Below are 22,299 nucleotides of genomic sequence, written 5' to 3'. Positions count from 1 at the left end.
GAATTACACTTATAACAGCCCCCAAAAAATTCTCACCACTTTTTTTCGAAATAAATAAATATTTTTTTTTAAGAAAAGGCAAAGCCTTCTTGTGTTTCTATTCAGCTACTGTCGTTGTAGTGAACTAAGATTTACCTTATCATGATACTTTTTGGGGACTTTCTAGATATAGAAACACTTTCTGACAGAGTAATGTAGCAATGATCTCAATGAAACCAAATTCACAAACTTAATGTTAAAACTAATTATTCATCATTTAAATCTTGACCAAAAAATTACAAAAAACACGATCAATTTTTTTATTTTATACATATATTGATGAATAAAGAATAGCTTTTAATTTTATTTCTAGACCAAACTACTAAAACCGAACATTTTTTAAATTTATATTAAATAAATAGTATGTGAAATGTTTGCGGAAAAAATCATGGTTGATCATCTAAACTTATATAGACGTAAGAAAGGCTGGATAATTAATTGCAAGCCCTACATAGTATTAAAATAATTTATGTGTGTGTATGTATATATTGTACGTCCCGCTTAGAAACACAATGATACATCGTATTTATTTCAAAAACGTGAACAGAGACAGACTTTAAACATAAAATAAAAGTTATTGAGAATTCTGAGTTACGTACGTTGGGCTATACTGAACAGACCAGATTGCGGGGTATTAGAGGGCACGTTTTTGTTTTTGCTAATAAGCTGATTTTTTTCATAAAATAAGATCGATTCCACGAGCCTTAAAATTATTTTAGAAGGTATAGGCATTCCATTCCAAAATACACCACCATAAAAATTATTTAATAATATAGAAGATACCTCCCTAAGAAATCCTAAGTGCTATTCTCCATTCTTCATGAGCACACTCACATGTAACTACTCAATACTTATATCAATTTAAAATATATGTTATTTCCTCAAGAATGAAAAAATAATAATTAGATTTTTTTAATATGATGAGATGACTAATGAGTACTTTAGTTTCTAGAGTACACAATGCTACATTCCAAACAACCGAGTTAATTCATTTTTACATACCAGCGTTTATGTGTTATTCAAATCTTTACTGTAAGTAGTGATTAAAATCATGAAAAAAAACAACAAAAAAACAAACGAAAATCAGCATGTTAACCCTAACAAATTGAAGAATCTTTTGGACAAGAGAAGGAACAATGCTCTTGACATTTCATTCGATCAGCTAAAATCAGCAACAACAATGAAGGTGTGGGAGTATGAAATAAACAAGGACATTTGCAAGAATTATCCTGTTGTCGATCCCCAATTGTACTTTGAGTCCAACAAGGACTTACAATTATAACTCTACGACAAATCCTCATGGCTACGCTTCATCCTTTTTGAGCACACGCGAATGTGGAATCAGGTTTGAATATAATTGAATCTATTGAGGAAAGGATGTTCACTACTCAGGAATGAAATAATTATGACAACTGCTAAGGAAAAGAAAATTCATTCTTCAGATTACCAATTCCAAAAAAACGGCCAGCTAAAAAATACACCAGATTTACATCACTGACTGTAAGTATTTGCATAATACTACTTATGATATACAGAAGAGAGCAATAACGAAAACAAACAGAAACAGTGCTACATGACCACGCCTACAATATTCCATTAATACGATTAGATTGTTATTTCTTAGATCAAACATATGAGTATCATATACAATCAACTCTGGATATAGCTTTGATGCTATGTGAATTTGAAAGCAATATTTTCTTAGATCAAAAAATATGTTGGTGATATACATCAAATAGCACATATTTAGTGCACCCGTTGACTATTTTTCATATAAAAAGACTGACAAACTGCTTTATCAATATAGATTTAAGATTCAGAGTGAATGGGGTAATATAAGATGCTTTTTCAAAATCACTTATATTTTTCAATCTAGGTACATATTAGATTAAGTAAAAAGATCGGAGCGTATTTCGCTAGATGTCTTTAATCCCACGATTAATACCTTGCATAAAAAAAAATCTAAAGTAAGCTTAAACGTACGCTTTAAAATGTTCATTTAAAGTTTTATTTTTGGTTGAGCCAGTTGTGTGTTACAGGGTTCCAAGAATGAAGTTGAAAAAAATCTATACATTCTTGAGTATGAAAGGCGGCCAAAAAAAATGAGCTATTTATCAACCAAATACAGGATCGAATGCAACATCAAAGTGGTGGTTCCAGCGATTCCGTTCTAGTAATATGTACGTCGAAGGTGTCGATAAAATAATGGAAATCGTCGAGTTGCAACGGTATGTGAGCACTTATTCCATTCGCCAGGAACTGAAGATTAGCCAGAAAACCTTTTGGAACAATCTAAATCGAATAATCCTAACAATATTAATTTTTTTGTCAAAATGAAGCGAAAAAACGCGCATAACTTTTTACTCCACATACTATTATAGTAATGTAGCTAGAAAATTTACTGTAGATGTACCTTCATGTTGAGCATTAAAAATTATTAGCACGTATTTCTAACACAAAAAAATATTTGAGGTTAAATACCTTTTTTGAAAACCTGTAGTTGGCCCACATTACCCCCATGCTCAGGGTAGTACGGACTACCAAAGTTGCATTACTATAAATGAAACTAAATTGGTTTATTGTTTTGATTGAGCTACTAATTGGTTAATAATGTATAAACAGTATTATATGATTTATGCAATGACTTAGACATAATGTGGGCAAGAAGTGTTTGTAAGGCTTTATATAGCCCATACCTGCTATTTTGTCAAATATATGTTAAAATTCAAAGTTATACCAGCTCTGGATGCAACTTTTACAAATTGAGGTTGTAGAAGCCTTATGACAATATCAGAACATCCAGAAAGAATTCCACACTAAATTTGTTTAGAACGAAACGTTGAGAAGAAGAGCAGCTTTGAATTTTTTTATCCTTTGCTGTATTAATGAGAGGATGCCAATAAACGACTACTTCTCCTTGAGAAATTGGATTTTTTGTGTCACAACTGCATAATTTAATAGATGATGGGTTGGTTTCATTTATTTCAAAGAAAATATATTTTGTATTGATGTAGATAAAACTAATGAAACGGAGATTTTATGAATTCATAGAAAGGACGGTTAGTTTTTTTAATTTACATAGGATATTATCAGGCTTAGTAATAATCGTACACAAAATGAAAATCGTTCATGAACGATGAACGACAAAAAAATACACTTTTAAATCGATCATCGTTTATTGAGAAGAAATTATCTTAGATCGCTATTTTTTCCAGTTATCTTCTTTAATCAAATTGTTTAATGAATTTCTCTCAATATATATATATTCTTTCATACATAAAAGAGTATCCTGGACTTTATTTGAGTTCTTTGGGAGTAGTTTATTTTTTAAATTTTAATGTTTGATATTGTACAAACCTGGATTAAAAAGCTCTGTACATAAAGGACGTGTTTGAATGACGCAAGGATGAGAAATAAGAAGATATTAATTCAAAATTACAGGGACATTTGCTTTGACATAGTAGGGATCATCGTTATCAATTCTAAGCTTATTCCTTTCATAAAAAAACTTACTGAGGTTAGAAGATACTCTTGATTTCTAGGTTTTTGTGCAAATTATAGTTCTCATCACTGAATGAGAGTTGGCTCATGATTCTCTACCTAAAAATCTAAAATACTTCTGTATTAAAATATGTTGGAAACTCCTCGATTTAGTATGATTGCGTTTAATATTTGTGAAATTGGTCGAAACAAAACAAAAAGCCATGTAAAAAGTGAACGACTAACGATTTAGTGAACAAAATGTACTCGAAAAAGTGAGCGACAACAAGCTTGAATATTTTAAGGATGGCTTGTATATTTTACGTAATAAGGTATACGGATTTATTTCAAAGAAATAATGGCAAATGATACCTTAAGGAAATGCTATCCGGGCTACGACCTACTTATTTTTGCCTAACGTGCAAAATGCAAATATAATGAGGCTAAATATACGTATACAAATAAAGTCGATTGGGGAAGAATGGCGTCATAGGACTTAATTACCAAAAGTAATATATTTTGTGTACAACAGGTCACACTGCTGATAAGAGAGTCAAAGGAGATAAATATCCTTATCTCTCAGGATATTATATTAATTAGCGATAATACTTAATCGTAATTCCTGATTATATATTATAGACAACTCTCAATGAATCTTTGATCTACACCTCTATATTCTACAACATAGTAGTATCTCTCTTTATACGGAGCAGCAGCTCAGGAATCTTTGAGTAATTTGCAAATGGCAAATTCTCAAATAAAAATAATTATTATTTCTATCTAATTTAACAAGCTTCATAAGTTACTCATAAATATAACTAAGTATATATTTATAAATGTTTTTTATAACAAATTTTTAACAAAAAAGTAAATAATATTTTTGCATTCGCAATTAAAAAAAAAAAAAAAAAAAAAAAGGTGAAGATGACGAATTGACGTTTATTTTTCTTGTATTTGTTGGGATCATCTATTAGTGAGCTGTAGAGCTTTGACATTACGTATTATAATTCTTACCACTAGACGTTGAATCGTCCATGGTGGTTAAAGGAGTCAAGACTCCTCTCCTTTCAGCGAAGGAAGGATCCTTTTCAATCCTTCTAAGGCACTTTTCGTAGTAGACACTTGAGATTCTTTCCCTCCTATTTAATTAATTAACTAACTTTATTCCATACAACAAAAATATTTAGAATAAGAAGGTGATATTCAACTTTGTTTTTACTTCAGAAACTAAACTTCTGTCTTTTTGGCAAAGGCTCAAGAAACGAAAGATGGGAAAAAAACAGAAGAAACAAAAAAAAAAAAAAAATTGTTACATATGAGTATTTGTATATATATTATAATTTTTCTTCATAAGAGAACGTAAATAAATTGTATTTATTTAAAAAAATATATATATTTAAATGTTTGTAATAAAGTCGACTAAAGTTAGGACATATTATTTTCTCTTTATCTCTTATTTTTGATTTTGCTTTCTTCCAAGTTTATAACTACATGTATAATAAGTACAGACCCGACTATTTATCCTTAAAAACGCTCATTAAAGTGCTCATTAAAACATTTAAATTTACTAAATCCTCTTTATTATTTTGTCTTTTTTTAGACGAGAAAACTTTGTATTATAAGATTTAATGGATTTGCAAAGACGTTGAAATTATGTAGTCAATTGGACGGAAGTTTTTACTATTATACATTCACAAAACCTCGTAGTTTGATTTTTTAATAAATGTATATCTTTTGGGACATCATGGAATTATCATGGGCTTGTATCAGAGGTAGGAAAACTTTCTCTGCATGTCCAAGTTGAGCTTCGAATCTTTTTCGACATGTCCAAGTCCTTGATATTTTTATTACGTACAGTTCAAGTCATCAAACTTCTTATGAGCTCATTAATTATATTAAATCACTCATAGTTCAGTGTTAAGGATTTTCTTGATTTAGGTATAAAAATTTCATACAAGCCCGTCCCTGTTTTATTTCAAAACATCCTTTCTTATTCATATTCCACGGCATTGCCTCACTGACATATACATTCATATTGTATTAAGTGCTGTGTTGGTCCTTATTTATTTGGTCCAGTCCAGTCATATTAGTCCTTGGGACCGGTCCTTCGAACTGTAAGAGCTGAATATGATTAAGAAACATAAGGAATAAAGTTGAGTGACGTCATATAAGACCAAAATTTATAAGTTTTAGATAAGAACTGATATTTAGGACTGAAATAGACCGGAGGGAGACTGAATTGTACGAGACTGCAGTCCTAAGACTGTGACTACTGTAATTGTATTTGGTTGTCATTTGTCGATGATTTATGTACTTATTATTCCTTTATCAGTGTTGAATTCGAATGAGATGTTTGTTAAACAGTAAATAATTACCAACGACTATTCCATAGTTTGTAAGAATTGGCTAACGTCTACAAACTAATTTTAGACATTTTTTAAAGTTTCTTTACGGAGGAAAGGTTTTAAAATTCAATAGATATGTAGATATCTCGTTCGTAACTAGAAGAAAGAAAACAATTGAATGGAAAACGAAGGGAAATTAAATATCATACTACATATGTGTAAGTTTGTCTCGTCATTTGCTAGATATATTTTGGAGTTCCCACTTAGTGCCCTGTGATTTATTAATACTTAATTGCTATAACAATGTATCATATTTACTTTATCAGCAATAGTCCATCAAAAAATTTAAAAAAAAAATGTAGGATCCCTCACCTTTTCAACAAACTACACATCTGTACAGTACTAAAATCCAAGTTACAATCATTTACACCAAATGTAACTTTGTGTAAAAATATATACTATCTATGATTTACACAAAGTAGAGCACACGTTTAACGAATCATTTTACAACAATTTTCTGGACCATGACAAACATAAAAGGAGTTGAACATCCTTTTACGTTTGTGAACTAAAGAGGAAAATATTTATGGACTGGGAGCTGGAGGGCCAGAGCTATTCAGTATGTAGATTATCAAATTTCTCAAAAGTGCAAACCATAACACGACATTTAAAATAAAATGTAGGACACATTTATTGTATCTCGTAACCTTTCTTTCAAAGATAAACACGCTCAGCTTTTGAATAAACACACAGCCTCCAGTGACCAAAGGGAAATGAAAAATTTGGATTAAAATACTCTGATAAGTGGTAACTAGCCTTCTGTATTTTCCTTGTTGCCAACTGTTAATTATTATTAACATCCAGTATAAACTGACACAAATTTTATAAATTAATGTACAATTCCAAATCCCATAGAATACCCTTTTTGAGTTCATAATATGTAGAGTCAGCGGCTTTAAATAATACAAGAGTCAACTGAAATAAGTCAATAACTGAAAGGAAGATACCAAATTTTGCATTAAGGATATTTCGCCTTAACCTAAAAATAAATTGGATTTATAGATCTTTTTTTTTACATATTTGGTTCAAATTGATATTCTCTTGGAATTTTTTAATCAAAATATGTTAAATGTATTACTATAAAACGGATTTAATAGTTGTTTTCTGCTAGAAAAATAATGGAATAATGCACCAAAATTTCAATGCATACACCAACAAAATGTCACTATACAATGAATTCAAATTAGAAACAAAGAAGGTAATCAAATCAGTATAATAAGAAAAACAAAAATAACGGTAAAACACGGTAAAGATTTGAAATTAAGAATTGTTAGTCACTTCTCCGTAATTAATTACACCTAACTAGACACGATGTATGAGTCCTCTTCAAAAAATTTATGATTGAAATACAACCATAATATGTGCAAGAGCATAATTCCAAGAGAAAATGATCATTTAATGACTTTAATAATAATTAGCATTACATATTTAGAATAAAAAATTCAAAGGGAACATCAATTAATCCAAAAATATACAATAACGACGTATTAACCTCATTTATTTATATATTGGGGGGAAATAACCGTAAGGATAAATGGTTTAAGGCAAAATATTCCTATGCAGAATATCCGGATGCAAAATAGTTTAAGGCAAAATTAACGGGCGCAGTATTTTATCCCTATGGATAAAATGCATAGAGTGACGATACTGATCAATAGAAAGAGGCATTCTTTGACCCTGCGACGGGAGACAAGAGAAAATTGATAGTTAACTAAAATATTCGCAAGTAAAGTATTAGACTATAGGCTATCAGATCCAACATTTTTTTCAAATGATAGGCATAATTTACATCTCATTAGTAATTACATCACATCAATACTACATACGTATGTCATTTATATAAGATATATATATATAGTCCCAGGTCAGTTAAGTCCTTAATGATATTACTCAAGTTCATTTTTTAATCAGTTCTAGTATTCAAAGTCCGAAGGACTCACGGTTTTAAGGGTCAGTCCCAAGAACTGGACCGGACCAAATAAATAAGGACTGGCACAACCCAGGTCATGAACAACACATCTACACTCACTAAATAAATCATAGATGATTACTTATAAGTAGTTTGTATTAATACCTGAGGATAGTGGCGCCACCTTCCGTGTATTTTTGTTTATTTCAACAACTTGTCTGCGCCATCTTATACACATTGATGTTTTTTTTGTGTTCTCATGCCCTAATGTATCAATATAAACATTTATGACGGAGTCTGAAATGACACCGCAATTCTAAATCAGTGCTTTTTTTATTTATATAACCTAATATAAAAGTTAAAATGATATGTAATACCCTTTTTGAGTTCATAATACAAAGTGTCAGCTCCTATAAACAATAAAAGAGCCAATTCATGAAAAAAATTGGAATGAAAAAAATTATTTCAAGAAGCTATCAAAAAAGGGGCTCAAAATTATCTGGTAGTTGGTCAATTCTTCCCAACTTTGGAATAATTATATTCAAAAATAGCTGGGAATTAAGCTTTAAACCAAAAAGCGAAATGTGACCGTTAGCTTGAGGAGATATTTTTTTGGAGGTTGTCGCTTTTTCCATGACGTCACTCTGTTATTTATCTTACTTTTTCAACATTTTGAATAAGATTTTTTTTTTCAAGATCATGACCAAAGGCCAAAAACCGATGCTGTTCCAACCATATCCTCTGAGCTTAAACCAGAACCTGATCATAACCATGACATAAGCAAAGGCTAGGAATTCACATTCACGTCCCTTATAAGTCATCAATCAGAATGTCATCTGAGTGACTTAAAATGCTGGTCAAATTTAAGAAACTCTCGTTCTCCCATCCTCCGGGAATTCGATCCATATTTATAAATTTCATAGTAATGCTTCAACATCTGGATTTGGCATATCATTTTTCGGAGGGGAAGTTGAAGCAAGGAGATGAAATTGCATATCCATATGCCTAAAAGCATTACTTTTGGTCAAATTATTCGCAAATTTGCTTTTACCCTCTTTGAATTACAATTACAATTATATACCTTATACATATAGAGATAAATCAGGCACCATTTCAGCATCGCTATTGTTGTTTCATTCAAGTTTAAAGCATCCTTCATGTTGTTAAGGTCATAATTCCTTCGTATTCCCTTAGATAACAGAATTTTAACCTCCCTGGTTCCTTGAAGTGATCCACTCGCTCTCATTGTCTGCTAATGTTTGTTCTGGATCTTTGTATTTGGTAGCAATTTTTCCCATGGAATTTTATTAGTGGTATACACGAAGTTTCCCTTATTGTCTACTTATAAATAATTTTTTTATGAAAAATTGTCTTTAAATGCTCTTTTATACAAGGAGCTCGCGTTACATAATATTTTAATATAAATTACAAATAGCTACGGTAAATAGTGATGAACGAGATACTCAATTTAATAAAAAGTAAAAGAACATACATAGCATTAATAGCAAACTCATTTAGAAATAAAACTGTCAATATATTATTTCAATTATTTTTTATTATCGTTTTACATCTTGAACATAGTAGGCGGATTCTTCATGAGAGAATCCTCTCTGATGGTGATACATGTGTGGAGTGAGTATGTTCCCACAAATACATTTAAAAAATAATTGCTCAAAACAAGTTGGAAAGAAGGAACACAAATTAATTCATAATTTATAAAGTGTATTTCTTTTAATTTATTATGGAATATATATATATATATATATATATATATCCTTCCTCTGAGATAAACTCTAGAAGCTTAATAAATTCCGAATTTAATAACGACCTCTTCTGTTGCCTCCTATTGGAGGCTCCGTCAAGCTCTGTCGCATGTATTCCAAGGCCACAATTTGAGCGGTCCCAACTTCCGATTTAACCCCATCAATTTGTCCACCTCCGGAGGGACCCCAACAAATTATTTTATGAAGAATTTAAAAATAGAGTCTTGAAGTTTGAAGAGTGAATTTCCTTCTTAATAAAACCCAGGGTCTCTTCTGAGAAAGAAACTGCCGGTTCGTTGGCCCAATAGATTAGAAAGAACCTTGTGGAGTCCTTTGTTTCTTAGGAGGAAGAGAACACCGGGCGTACCATACTCCTTTTTGGCCGTAGAAAAGACGTCTCCCTAAGGAAAGGATGCAAAAACCCTTTCACAACTTGATTGTCTTAACTCTATTCATCCTCCTTAAAAACCTCCTGGGTGTTTTTAGAATGAAACTCCACTAAAAACATAGAAACATATGCTCCCTTGAAGGACAAGTTGCAGGGCATTCAATGCAGATCATTCTCGAAAGACATTGTAATTTATTTTTGCATTCATTCTCGAATTTACCTCGCTAGACAATGAGTGAACTTCTTGCTATTCGACATTGGGCAATTCGATGAGGATGCTATATTAATTTTTGGAGCAGAAAGTGGGACCTCACTAACAGTTAATTGAGTAGTAACATGTATCGAGGAGAAACTCCTGCTGCTAAGTGAGTATGTTGTGGTCAAAGTTTGTAATTTCCATTTTATTATAGGTATGGCATACTAAACAAAATTAAAAAAATAATATTTGGTTGCTTATGCTAAATTATTACTAAATTCTCTGCAATATTATCATCTATAACTAACTATTTTGTCATGTAAAATACAAAATAAAAAAGTATTCAAAGAAATAACAAAAAAAGGAAGAATGAAAAACCAGATCTTATCACTAGAGTGATAAGTTAATATTTATCACTCTAGTAATTAACTCTAGCTATTATTTATTAATACATGAATATAAAATAATTAATTTACGTTTGCGTGTCCTCATAAACGACGGAGTGTAACCTTGAGGATTTGTGGCAGAGTTATAATTGTAAGTCCTTGATGGGTTCAGAGTAGAATTGGGGATCGAAATCGATTTATTCTTACCAACGTCGTTGTTTATATCCTTCTCTCCCTCTTCCCTCGGTGCAGCTAATTGTAGCTGATCTAATGAAACGTCATGAGCATTATTCATTCTCTCAAAAAATTCTTCAAATTACTAGGGTTGCCATGTTGATTTTTGTTTTTTTTACATGTCCATTCTACACTGGATTTTCATCTTTGGTAATAACTAATATGTCTTTGTTATATTGAGGATCGACCTCAGAGCAATTTTTGTCAATGCCCTTACTTGATATGTAGTGGGATTTGTGTTTTTTTCTATTTAGCGTAGCTTTTTGTTGCTAATCTAATAAAAAGTCGTAACAGCTGCTACTCTTTCCCCAAAATATTATCATGTCATATCATTTTTCGGTTTTCATTTTGTTTTACATACCGGCAGTGCTTAGAATTTAAAACTCTAAATTACTACAATTTGAATTCAAAAATACGTAAAGTCGGCAGATCTAAATTTAAAATTAAAATACGAAAGAGTCAACAGAAAAGTTAATACTTTTTTTATTGGACTTTAAAAAGCTAGTCGTTTATGAGTCATTCCACGTTAAAATTATATTTTAATAAACTATTTTTGTTATACTAATCAGTTTGATAATCCAACCGATTGTTAATTTATTCAAGGCTAAATCAAAGTCTTGGCTTTATTCATTACACGTTCCTATTTCTGGAAGAGATACATTTATAAACACATACCTTAAAATTAGCCAATTTTTAAACAGCATGTATATTAATTATAAATAGACTAAATATTGTTAAAATTTATGGTCATTTGGTTCATTAAATTTAGAGATATGAGTGTCTAAAGAATGAACAATTAAATTAAACGCATTATAGATTTAATAAAAAGTATTTTTGATGTTTGTTTATTTAGGGGCTTCCGCAGGGGAAGGGAGCTGAAGGGGTTGTAGGCCCCTCCTATTAAGAAAATTTTAAATAAACCATTAATATGGGAAAAAATAATGTTTTCAAAAAAAAAAGAAGGTTATTCGATTCAATAATATAATCCTGTGGACTCCCCTGTTATTTAACTATGAAACATAAAAATAATTTGTCCAAATGAACCACACGTTAATAAACATCCTGGTTAGACGTAGTTAGTGAACTCGGGTAAACTGTTATCCTAAATATTTCAGGAATTTATTTGCATACTCAAAATTACACTTTTTATATTTGTATTTTTTGTACTATTTTATTAAATATTTTGTAACAGTTTCGAATTCATTAATATTGAGATTTTGTTGGTGTTTGAATTGAAATTTTGAGGCATGATTCCATCATTTTTTTTAATTTATAAAATCCCATAAAATTATGGGAATTTATTGTAAGGTGAATAAAAATCCTATTTTTATTCACCTTACAATAAATTCCCACTCGGTTGGATTCCCATGGTGATTTTTACTATAAAACAGCTATGTACATGTAATTGACGAGATTATATGTTTATTTTCTACCCTGTTCCGTCATTTAAAAAAAAAAAACCATAAATATTTGTGCAGGATATTGCTTAAGGACACTTTTTGAGTGGACATATCTTGATTTTACAGACAAAACCCTTACCCTTACAATAAATACGTTGTAAGTAGCCTATTAATAAATTTTGAGAATTATTAAATCAAAATTGAGGGGCATATTGATATTTATCTGTTAGCGTTAGTGTTTATATATATATATATATTTCATCCTAATGTAACTGCCTACTTAATCAAGAAAATAGACAAAAATAAGTTCAATAACAACATTTACAGAGGCGTTTGCACTTCCTCGTTGGGATGATCTTCTTGTTTTGAGCTTTTTATGCCAATATTACTGGCAAATTTAAAAGTGTTCTAATATTGTTGTGTCCAATAAAAGGAAAAGTTCTTCTTTGAAATAGTTTATTGGCAACAGGTGAAACATAAGACGGATCTTCATTATATCTAAGGGCTTTATTTGTCCATCCCTTTTACGGACCATAATAATTTATTTTCAAAAAAAAATCTTCCGATAGCCGCCCTTCGTCTGTGGGTCTGACAAGAAAAGTTTACGTATTTTCCTGCTAATTTAAACTCCCTAACATCTTGGTCTTAACCCTTTTAAATTCCATTGTTAGCACACAATCTGTAAAATATGTAACTGTGACCAGATTTCCATGCTTAAAAGAGCATACATTTTCTTCCAGCAATTTTACGGTGAAATAATTGCACAATAAAGAATCGGTGTTAATTTGAGTTTGTACATTTCTACACACTTTTTAAAGATTGTTAGCTTAAGTCTTAGATCGGTTTAAAAAACTAAAAAGTCTGCAGTCTTATCAGCCTGGTCATAATAAAAAATTTCCCTATCGGTCTTTTATGGAAACTACAACAGCTGAAATTACGTAATTACTATTAACTACATCATTTGAGTAAATAAAATTTCATCATTAGTCTTAAATTTTCTTTTGAAAGAGACAAGATGTTAAAAGTATGAGATGTGTGACTGGAACATATTATTTACGTTTAAGCTATCTTTCGTTATATTCTTAGTTCTTATATGTAGTCTTAAAAAAACAACAACGATATATCGGTCCTTAGAACAGACACATGATAAAATAGATCGGACTGATAAAAAATATAGACTGAAAAGGGTGGGATAAAAGACTGATTAGGAAATCAGTCCTAGGACCGATCAAATACTAGTTAGCGTAGTTCAATTTCAGTTTATTCTTTTAATAATTGATTATCTACATACATCCTGTTATGTTATATAATTGGGAGATATGTAGTTAACTCCCGGTACTTTTTGGTGTCGAATGACCCGTATATGACTCGTTTTTTAAACTGGCTTACAGTTGTATCATGTATACCATTCCTGAAAAACAGCTAATTGGAGTTCAATCAATCAACACTCAACAAATAAATATGATGTAAAATAGTTAGTAATTTATCAGCCAACAAAAGAGTATATTGCATACTTTAGAGATACCATTGTGTTCTTTCTAGAGAATTGTTTCACTATTTAACAAAATCCTAGGCTTTAAAAGATTTCAATGGAACACAGCACCTAACTTGATTAGATATTAATGCCTACAGGTTTGTATGTTACGAAATGCTGATATACGGTACAAAAAAAAACTTGTAAAAAGTGTGCGCAGAAGATTAGAAGTGTTTTGGAGATTCCCATAGAAATTTTCATTACTTAAATGGGAAAAATCAATATGACGTCATTTATATTTAATGTAGGTAAATTATTCATTTTCAACCAGTTGAAAAAAAAAAATTGATACGTTCCTTTGTTTAATTGCAATTTTGCCTAAAAATAAGTCACCTCAGGATAACCTTCAAAATTACAAATAAATTGTGATGGATCAAAGAAAAGGTACAATGGACGTTAATACATTAATTTATATAGCATTTTGGTAAGTTTCCAAACTTTTTGTCATTGTAAAGTACATAAATTTTACCCGACATTAGTACCTTTAATCTTCATTACTGCACAAGATGAAAGTACTTTGTCATATTAATATTTTTTTTTCAATTGCAGGTAATTGCAGGCATACTATATTCTGTAATTCCTGAAAATTTCCTTTAATTCTCTTGATGTTTAAGAAAGTTGTTTTTGTGAAATATCATATTTTATTAGATCATAGATTTTGGTGTAGGTTATAAGATAAAGAGTAGCAAAAAAAAAAGAATAAAATTCCGATGATAAATTGGTAAGAACTTTATTAATATTAAAGCCAGATACATAATTTTGGTATCAAAATTTTTTACTATTATCTATTAGATAAAGCAGGGTTTAAATAAAAATATTAAATTTGAAATTTTTTGTAACATACCTACAACAACTTTTTTACGCAAGATGTCGCTTTGAAAATTTCTCTATATATCTCAACCTTTCCTCAAAACGAGACAGAAGCAATTAAGGAAAGTATTCTAAAGACTTTCCCTGAAGGGGTTTTCGATCATTGGACTGTCATGCAAGGGCCTCATGTTGCTTCTATTCATTTCCTAAATGGTAAAAATATCTAACAACTACACAGATCGGAGATATTATGAACACATGCTACGGACAAATCCCAGCTACTGCCAGGGGTGTCCACAGGATTACATTTTGAGGTGGAATTTGTTGTTGGGGATTGTTTTTTTTTTCCAAAAATCCACAGCTGTCCACCAAAAATTTCAAATATTAAATTTTTGGACAACTATTCACAAGAAATTAAACTTTTTACCTGTTTACAAAAAATTAAATTTTAAATATCAAATGTTTATATAATTTGAATTCGTGATTCCAAGTTGTTATTTCAATGTAGTCATATAATTAATGACATAATTTTATTAAAATAGATTCGAATCTATCCTTTACTTATTTAAGGAACATCGACAAAAACCACAAATAAGAAGAAGTGAAATTGTTCCTTTACTTCTATTATGAAGGTAGCAAAAAGGTGGACTCGAGAAGATGGATTTAGAAATACATCAATAATTATATATTTTCAATAATAAGCAAAAAAATAATTTAAACAAAACATGTAGACTTTTTTCAAACAATATTACCACCTTCACTATCAGTCATAGCCTTTCCATGTCACCTGAAAGGCATCTAGGAGTTGAGTACAAACTCCTCTGACAACTTGTCCCATACAACCACTATGCAGGAATTCAGTCTGTCCAAATTTTGGGTGTGAGGTCCTCTTGGTTTCCCACTCCAAAGTGCCCCATATAGAAAAGTCAAGTGGGTTCAAATCTGGTGAGGAAGGGGGTCATATTTATTTGGATCTGAATCGAGCCATGTTATCTGCACAGAGCTGTTGGCACTTGGCGGACGTGTGAGAGGGAGCACCGTCCTGAATCAACACGTAGTTACCCTCCGGGTAGTCGGTCTTCAGCCATGGCAAGATGGTGTACCTAAGTACCTTATAGTAGAACTCCTGGTCGGTTTTCTGTCCAGCCTTGAAAATCACTGAGGCATCTTCTTTCCATCAGAGGCCATAACGCCGAGGACCATTATTTGGACCAGATATTTGGTTGATAAATCCCTTGGACCTCTTCTTTTGTTTTAGCAAGGCAACAATTGTTCTAGTGGCTGTGGATTTGATCAACTGTGAAAATCTTTTGTCCGAGAAAAATTTCACAATTAACCTATTTGACTTGATCCATGTGAGGATTTTCTTACACTTCTCAAGCCTTCTGGGTTTCATGCCCTCTTTCAGAAGGTGGTGTGGGATCCTTGTGAAAGAAACTAATCCCAAATTGTGGTTTATATCCCTTCTGCTGGTCGTAGGAGCCACAAAGAAGTCGTTAGCGAGGCGATTCATCGATTTAGTATGCTTTTCTTTTTTATTTTTCTCTAAACTTACCAAGAATTTCGTATCCCGCGTAAAATTATGTTCTCCACTTCCTGACATCCTGGAGACGTTTTTTTCATTTTTTCATCTTGGCCAATTTAAAAACCAGGCTCTTAGAACACTTAACAATGTCTGTAATCTTTATCCAATCAACTCCAGTATCTAGGAGATCTGAGATGCGCTGCCTTTTGCTTGTTGCTCGCTCCTGATGATGTAATGACTAAACGATTAGTATAGTTTGTTTATGTAAAAAGGATCGCAGAAAGAGAATATCAAAAAATAATAACTAAAACTTTTTATAGCAATGAGAAAATAAACATTAATTACCAGTCCACGTTTTTTGTCCTACCCTGTACACAAAAATTGATCAGGGAAAAACAGTTACGTGGTTAACTTATTTTAACAAACAACCATTCCTCCAAAAAGAAATGGAAAGAAAGGTCTTAAATCCTCGGGTAGTTAGCCAAATAAGTCAATCATACCAACTGCTATTTATTTCTTATGTACACCCAGACTATCACTGTTATATTATTTCTTTAGAATTTTTAGAATGAATAACGTATATGTATGTTTATATTTTATATAGTTCGATAATGTATTAAAATATTCCTTTGTAATATTTTGTTGAAGCGTAGCCATACATTTATATTTGTGTATGAGGTGCTAACTTCTTTACGCCCATCATTGAACTAAGGTTAAGTAACACAGGTGATCTCATTTGGTTAATTAATTATTCAACCACTCAATAGGAGCATGATATTAATGGAAATATTGCATATGACAAAGTTTTAAATTTTTATATTATATGTTAGTGGGATAACATTAATTAATATGATTTATTAAATAAAATTGTACTCTGGAGGATTTTTTTTATAGGTATTTAACAAAAACAGTCAGATCTAAATAAAAAATTGTTTATATCCCGATTTTTTTAATATCCAAAGTATATAAAAACCCACTATTTTTGGATACTCATCTCATGTAAATAAGTAATTTTGAAACTTTTCCATTCGGGGCAACTAGTGTTTGATTAGATTCTGTTTTTTGACAGACCCTCGAGGATTTTTAGCTCATCTTGTAGAAAAAGTGTTTCTTATTTTTTTAGATTTAGCGTTCTGTTCCTCTAGTAATTACAAAAATTCAAGAAATCAAAGTTTATATATTTTTTTTAGTTTTTTAAATATAATTTAAAGGGCGGATAAAGCAAATATGAACATAAGGGAGACCTATTTTTGTGGCCGAGGGAACTTTTTGAATGCTCTTACTAAACATAAAAGTGTCTAGGACTATACCTTAATTCGAATATATGAACTTTACCAGTTCAATAATTCTGAATAATGGTGCCGAGGCTCATAATTTAGCTGTGAATGTGCAACTAAAAATAATAAATTCTGTTCTTGTGCGTTGTGAGGGCCGCAGTATGGATCTAATGACCTTTCGGGAATCAATATGGGGGCATCATCTTCCCCTCTAATGCCAAGATTCCCAACATCCCAGGCTGATAACTTAGTTTGGCTGATTATAGTAGAACCTATTCGACCACGTAGGCGAGGTAGCGATCGTTCCATGGGTTTCTAGACTAGTTCACAGTCCATTTTTGATTGTTTTGTTACTGTGCTGGTTGCAAAATCAAACAGGCTATACTTTGCCTTTTGGTCTCCATCGCGACAATAAATGAACCGATTTTAGTCAGTTGTATCTCATTTGAACGCTAATATTCACCGGATTAGTGAATTAAAAAGCTTGTAACCTAGTTCTTAAATGAGATGAAGATCAAATTGGAATGCTACGATTTGCTGTTGTTCATTGTATCTGGTACTATCTTATGATGGTAAAGCGGAACGGAACACAAATAATGGCTGAACGATAAACGCTAAACAAATAAAAGAAATGAACGGAACGCCAAAATAGTAGAACACTATTAAGCATGAGTATGATCGAGGAGAAAGTAATATGGATATGCAGTTCATTTTGACAATCATAGACTCTCCTCTTGCACCACTCAACTGAGGGATGCACCTAACAATAAATCCCTTCTTATAAGTACAGATTTTTCTTTGTAAGAGCGCGAGGAGAAGGCGGGAACAAGACATATGGTAACACGGAATTAAGATCCTTGTTAATGTTATTCGCCTGTTTTAGGATTTTGGTGGGAGAAAATAAATCACAGCTGTTAAGAGGAGAGAACCTTCTAGATTTAAAGCAGGAAAAATATTGTAATTATATTTAAATCAATTTGGACCAAAGATAGGCAATAATTTTTCTTTTAGAGGGATAATTTAACACACACCACAACTTGTTAAATAATAAAAAAAAAAAAAAAAAAAAAAAAAAGAAAGAACAGATGCAATATTATCATGTGCAATTTCATTCTTATAAAATTTTATATTATGACGATAAAACTATTGAGAGATAGTACCCACAACGTTTTTGTCACACAATGATAATGTACATAACAATATTCCCACGCAACGTTATTACCCCCGACGTTTTTGCCCGCAACCTCTTTACCACAGTCATTTTACTGTGAACCGCATCAACTATATTTCTTTCTAATTGCTATTTTTAGTTTTTTCTTTACAGACTCATTTTTATAAGTTAATCATAATATATAAACAAGACTGGGGACAATTGCCACCCTAGCTGGTTTGAAAAAAAAAAAAACTAAATATATGTCTACTATTATTTAAAGATTATACTCGAGAGTAGTTTTTGCACAAATTCACTCTCACAAATCTCTCCTGGCTAACAAATATACTTACAGTGAAGTGTAAACAAAAAAAGAATAAACTATACAAGGTGCATTTCCAACAAACACTCGTTGTACTAAGTTTTTTTTTCCATAATGACATGCATTATATAATATAATTATTGTCATGTAAATTTTATCACTATATATTTTTTGATCCACTATAAATAGGGTTGTTGCAACTCAGCCTACAAGTTATTTTGCAAAATATCTGATATAGCTCCATATCAACATCAAACAAACCTGTTTTTTTTTACCATATAATAATATATAAATTGCAAATATTTTTACCAAGGAAGTAACCAAAGCTATAAACCAAGTGGCAAAACGCCCCTGTTAGCATGAGTAGATTCCTTGTCTACGTCAAATCTCCCCCTCCTCGCAGGATGTTGTTTTTTATGATAGTAATAAAAAAATGGGATATGTAACTTTATCGTTTTCCCTCGTGACATATGCAATTTTTATTCTTTTCGCCGAATTATTTCAATGAAAGAGGTAATTTATAGAAGATAGTTATAATTGTTAAGCATATTGAAGCAAGGAAAATAGAAAAATACTTTAAAGTCAGCTGTCGATGGGGAGGTCTGGAGGCTCTATAGCCTCTAGATCTCCAAATTAAGGAAATTTGAATCTTACTGGAAATTTAATTAAATTTTCCGTTTTTTTTTCCCCAAACAATTTAATAGTCAATGAATAGCTATGAATTTTTGAAATTTTTCTTCGAAAAATTATTATTATATTGAAGTTTAATTTAAAAATATTTTTTCAAAAAAATTGCAGTTTTTTCTGAACAGCTATGGATTTTCGATTTTTTCTCAAAAAATTAATTTTTTGAGAATGACTATAGATTTTTGAAATTTTTTTCCAAAAAATTCAAAAACCAAGCCCCCCTCCCCCAAATATAATCATGGAGACGCCCCTGGTAGTAAGTATACTCAATCATTAGTATTACCTACAGACTAAAATATAAGAATTTAGTGGGCAAAGTTTGGACTTTAAAAGGGAATTATTTGATGCTTTCCTCCGCGATGAAACAGAAAAAAAAGGTCAAAAATCTATTTGTGCTAGTTAGCCAATAACAATAATTATTTCCTACTATGGATTATTTGTTAATGATTGTGGATAATTATTTATGAGTCACAACATAAGAAAAGTTTTTCTAATTCAATCAATGAATGCTGATTAGAGAGAAAAATCAACAGCTGAACATAAAATCCCCGTGCTATGCAAGGCATTAGTGAGGTGCTCCCTGAGCACTGCTCAATTTTTTTGAGAGAGAGCGGGAGTGCACTGTTTGTTTTCAATAACGAGCGAGAGCCGATGAGCGCTCATCCTTTTAGAAGAGCCATAAAATCCCTGGATTTTTCTCTCATTTACACGAGACTGTATTACTTTTTCTGTTTCTACCTCTTATAAGATACATGCAGCGATAACTTAAAAGAAGCTTGAAATTTTTTGATGAACCAGATGAAAAACCGAAAAGGATTTTTTTAGAGTCAAATACAATATGAAACCACCGAAAAACTGTCGAACAAGTTATTAATATGATTGATATTTTGTTAAAATTTTTACATAAACATGTTATATACAAGATGAGTAAATTTGATTGTGCGGTATTTCAACTTTAAATCGAATTTTGAGATCAATAATATAATCAATTTGAGTTGGTGAGGCATGTTCTTGACCAGCTAATTCTTTTTTTCTTTTCATTATTCTCGCAACGCAATGATAGTAACATATTTTTACAGTCTTCTTTAAAAATAATTTTCACGTCATGTCGTCTGGGTATGATCAGTGTTACCAAATAACTGATTTTTATCGGGTTCAGTTAACCTTAAAAACTGTGGCTCTGGAGGGCTTTATCACTTTTTTAAATTAATATAAATTATAGTACTCATATCAACAGATACATTTATCATACTGTTGCAATGTTGAGAAAAGTATCACAGTTTCCTTTTATGTTATTGCCACACATATATAATCCAAAAAAAAAATTGAGAGATAATGAATAATTTTAAAGATTGCATGAATAAACTGTTTAAGTTATATCTCAAGATAACTTAGAATCTTTTTTTTCTTCGGATTTCAGTTGACGATTTTGCCTCTTGTGTAGCTGGCTACTTTAAAAGACTCAGATATCCGTTCCCCCAGAGACTCCTTCCTGTAGAGAGATTCCGTTGAAAGATAAATCTTTTTATTCGTAAACTTAAATACGATCTTCTTATATTTTCACATAGTAAATTGACATAAGATCTCAAAATCTGACGCAAACATAAGTTCAAAAACTTGAAAAAAACATTGTTCAAGCTCAAGCTAATTATCTGGCTTATCTGGATGATAGTGCACGAAACCTCGTAAATACATGTCCCTTAAGACAGTCGTTCCCCAACTTTTTGTGCCTAAGGCACACCAAAAGACAAATAAAAATTCCTTTACACACATATTTTAATTAAAGTAATCATTGGGATAATTAAAGTTATTATAAATAATGTATAGTTGTCACAAATTGTGATAACAAACACTTGAAATTGCAATATATTGAATTTTATTTGAATCATGAAGAGTTGTCAATTTATTTGAAAATAAAAAGTCCTGTTCAGGTATTAACTTCTAAAAGTCGCTCTTGCTTTCTATGTCATATTTTACACAACTCTAGTTATATTATAAAATAAATTAGAAAAGGAAAACAGATCAAATCAATGCAGGTCCCCTTATCAAAGTAAACGTATGGAGGTTGCGTGACTAATTATATAGTTCTATTCATGTCACTTGATTGCCTCTAGCTGAGGAAAAAAAAGTGTCAGTTAGCCAATTATATTTTCATAATTATTGACAAGTGGTTTTCGTATCGCATTTTGATATAAATAAAACTTGATTCATTTTTGTACTGTGTGTTTTGTTTTTTGTGACTGTTGGAGAAAAGACTCATCAATTTTCTTTTTTTGCTGAATCATTATTTGTTATTTTTTACTACCTAATAAATATAATTAATGAGAATAAACAAGTTACTTACACACAAAAGCCTTCATGGAGCAAGCACACTTGTTTCCTGTCTCAACAAATTGCAACGCTTCACGTTTTTGCGTTGTCTTTTCTTAAATACAGTAATATATTTAATATGTAGAATCTACACTCAAGCATTGGTTGTATTTATGTCGTGCGTCAACATAAAAACAATCTTGAACGAAAATCTATAAAAGATAAAACTCCCAGACCTTTTTTTTTAACATCCTATTAGAGCGGCCAGCCGTTGTTTAACGACGAACTTTGAGCGCATGCACAGCTAGAATTTAAAAAAAAGGCCATCAATCAACAAAATAATTATTACAAATCGGGTAAAAGTCTGTGCATCCTTGTTGAGATTGCAAACTTCTTATATGTGGGCAGGTCTTTTGTCATGAGAGACAGGAAAAGTCTAGATGTGATTAGAATCAAGATGAATAGAAATACAAGGTTAATGAAA

The 22,299-nt window shown here is 31.1% G+C and overlaps 1 protein-coding gene across 1 annotated transcript in view; it reads right to left on the bottom strand.

Annotated features, from left to right (window-relative positions):
• LOC121123123 (prickle planar cell polarity protein 3-A) overlaps nucleotides 1-4,764 on the bottom strand; it is a 45,017-nt gene extending 40,253 nt beyond the window's left edge. The window contains exon 1 of the mRNA XM_040718238.2: nucleotides 4,534-4,764. The gene's annotated coding sequence lies outside the window, so the exon portion shown is untranslated. The remainder of the gene's footprint in view (nucleotides 1-4,533) is intronic.
• Nucleotides 4,765-22,299: the final 17,535 nt, after the last annotated feature.

Source organism: Lepeophtheirus salmonis, chromosome 1 (assembly GCF_016086655.4).
Source record: "Lepeophtheirus salmonis chromosome 1, UVic_Lsal_1.4, whole genome shotgun sequence".
In the NCBI taxonomy this organism is placed as follows: domain Eukaryota; kingdom Metazoa; phylum Arthropoda; class Copepoda; order Siphonostomatoida; family Caligidae; genus Lepeophtheirus; species Lepeophtheirus salmonis.
This window is presented reverse-complemented; position numbering and strand designations above follow the sequence as displayed.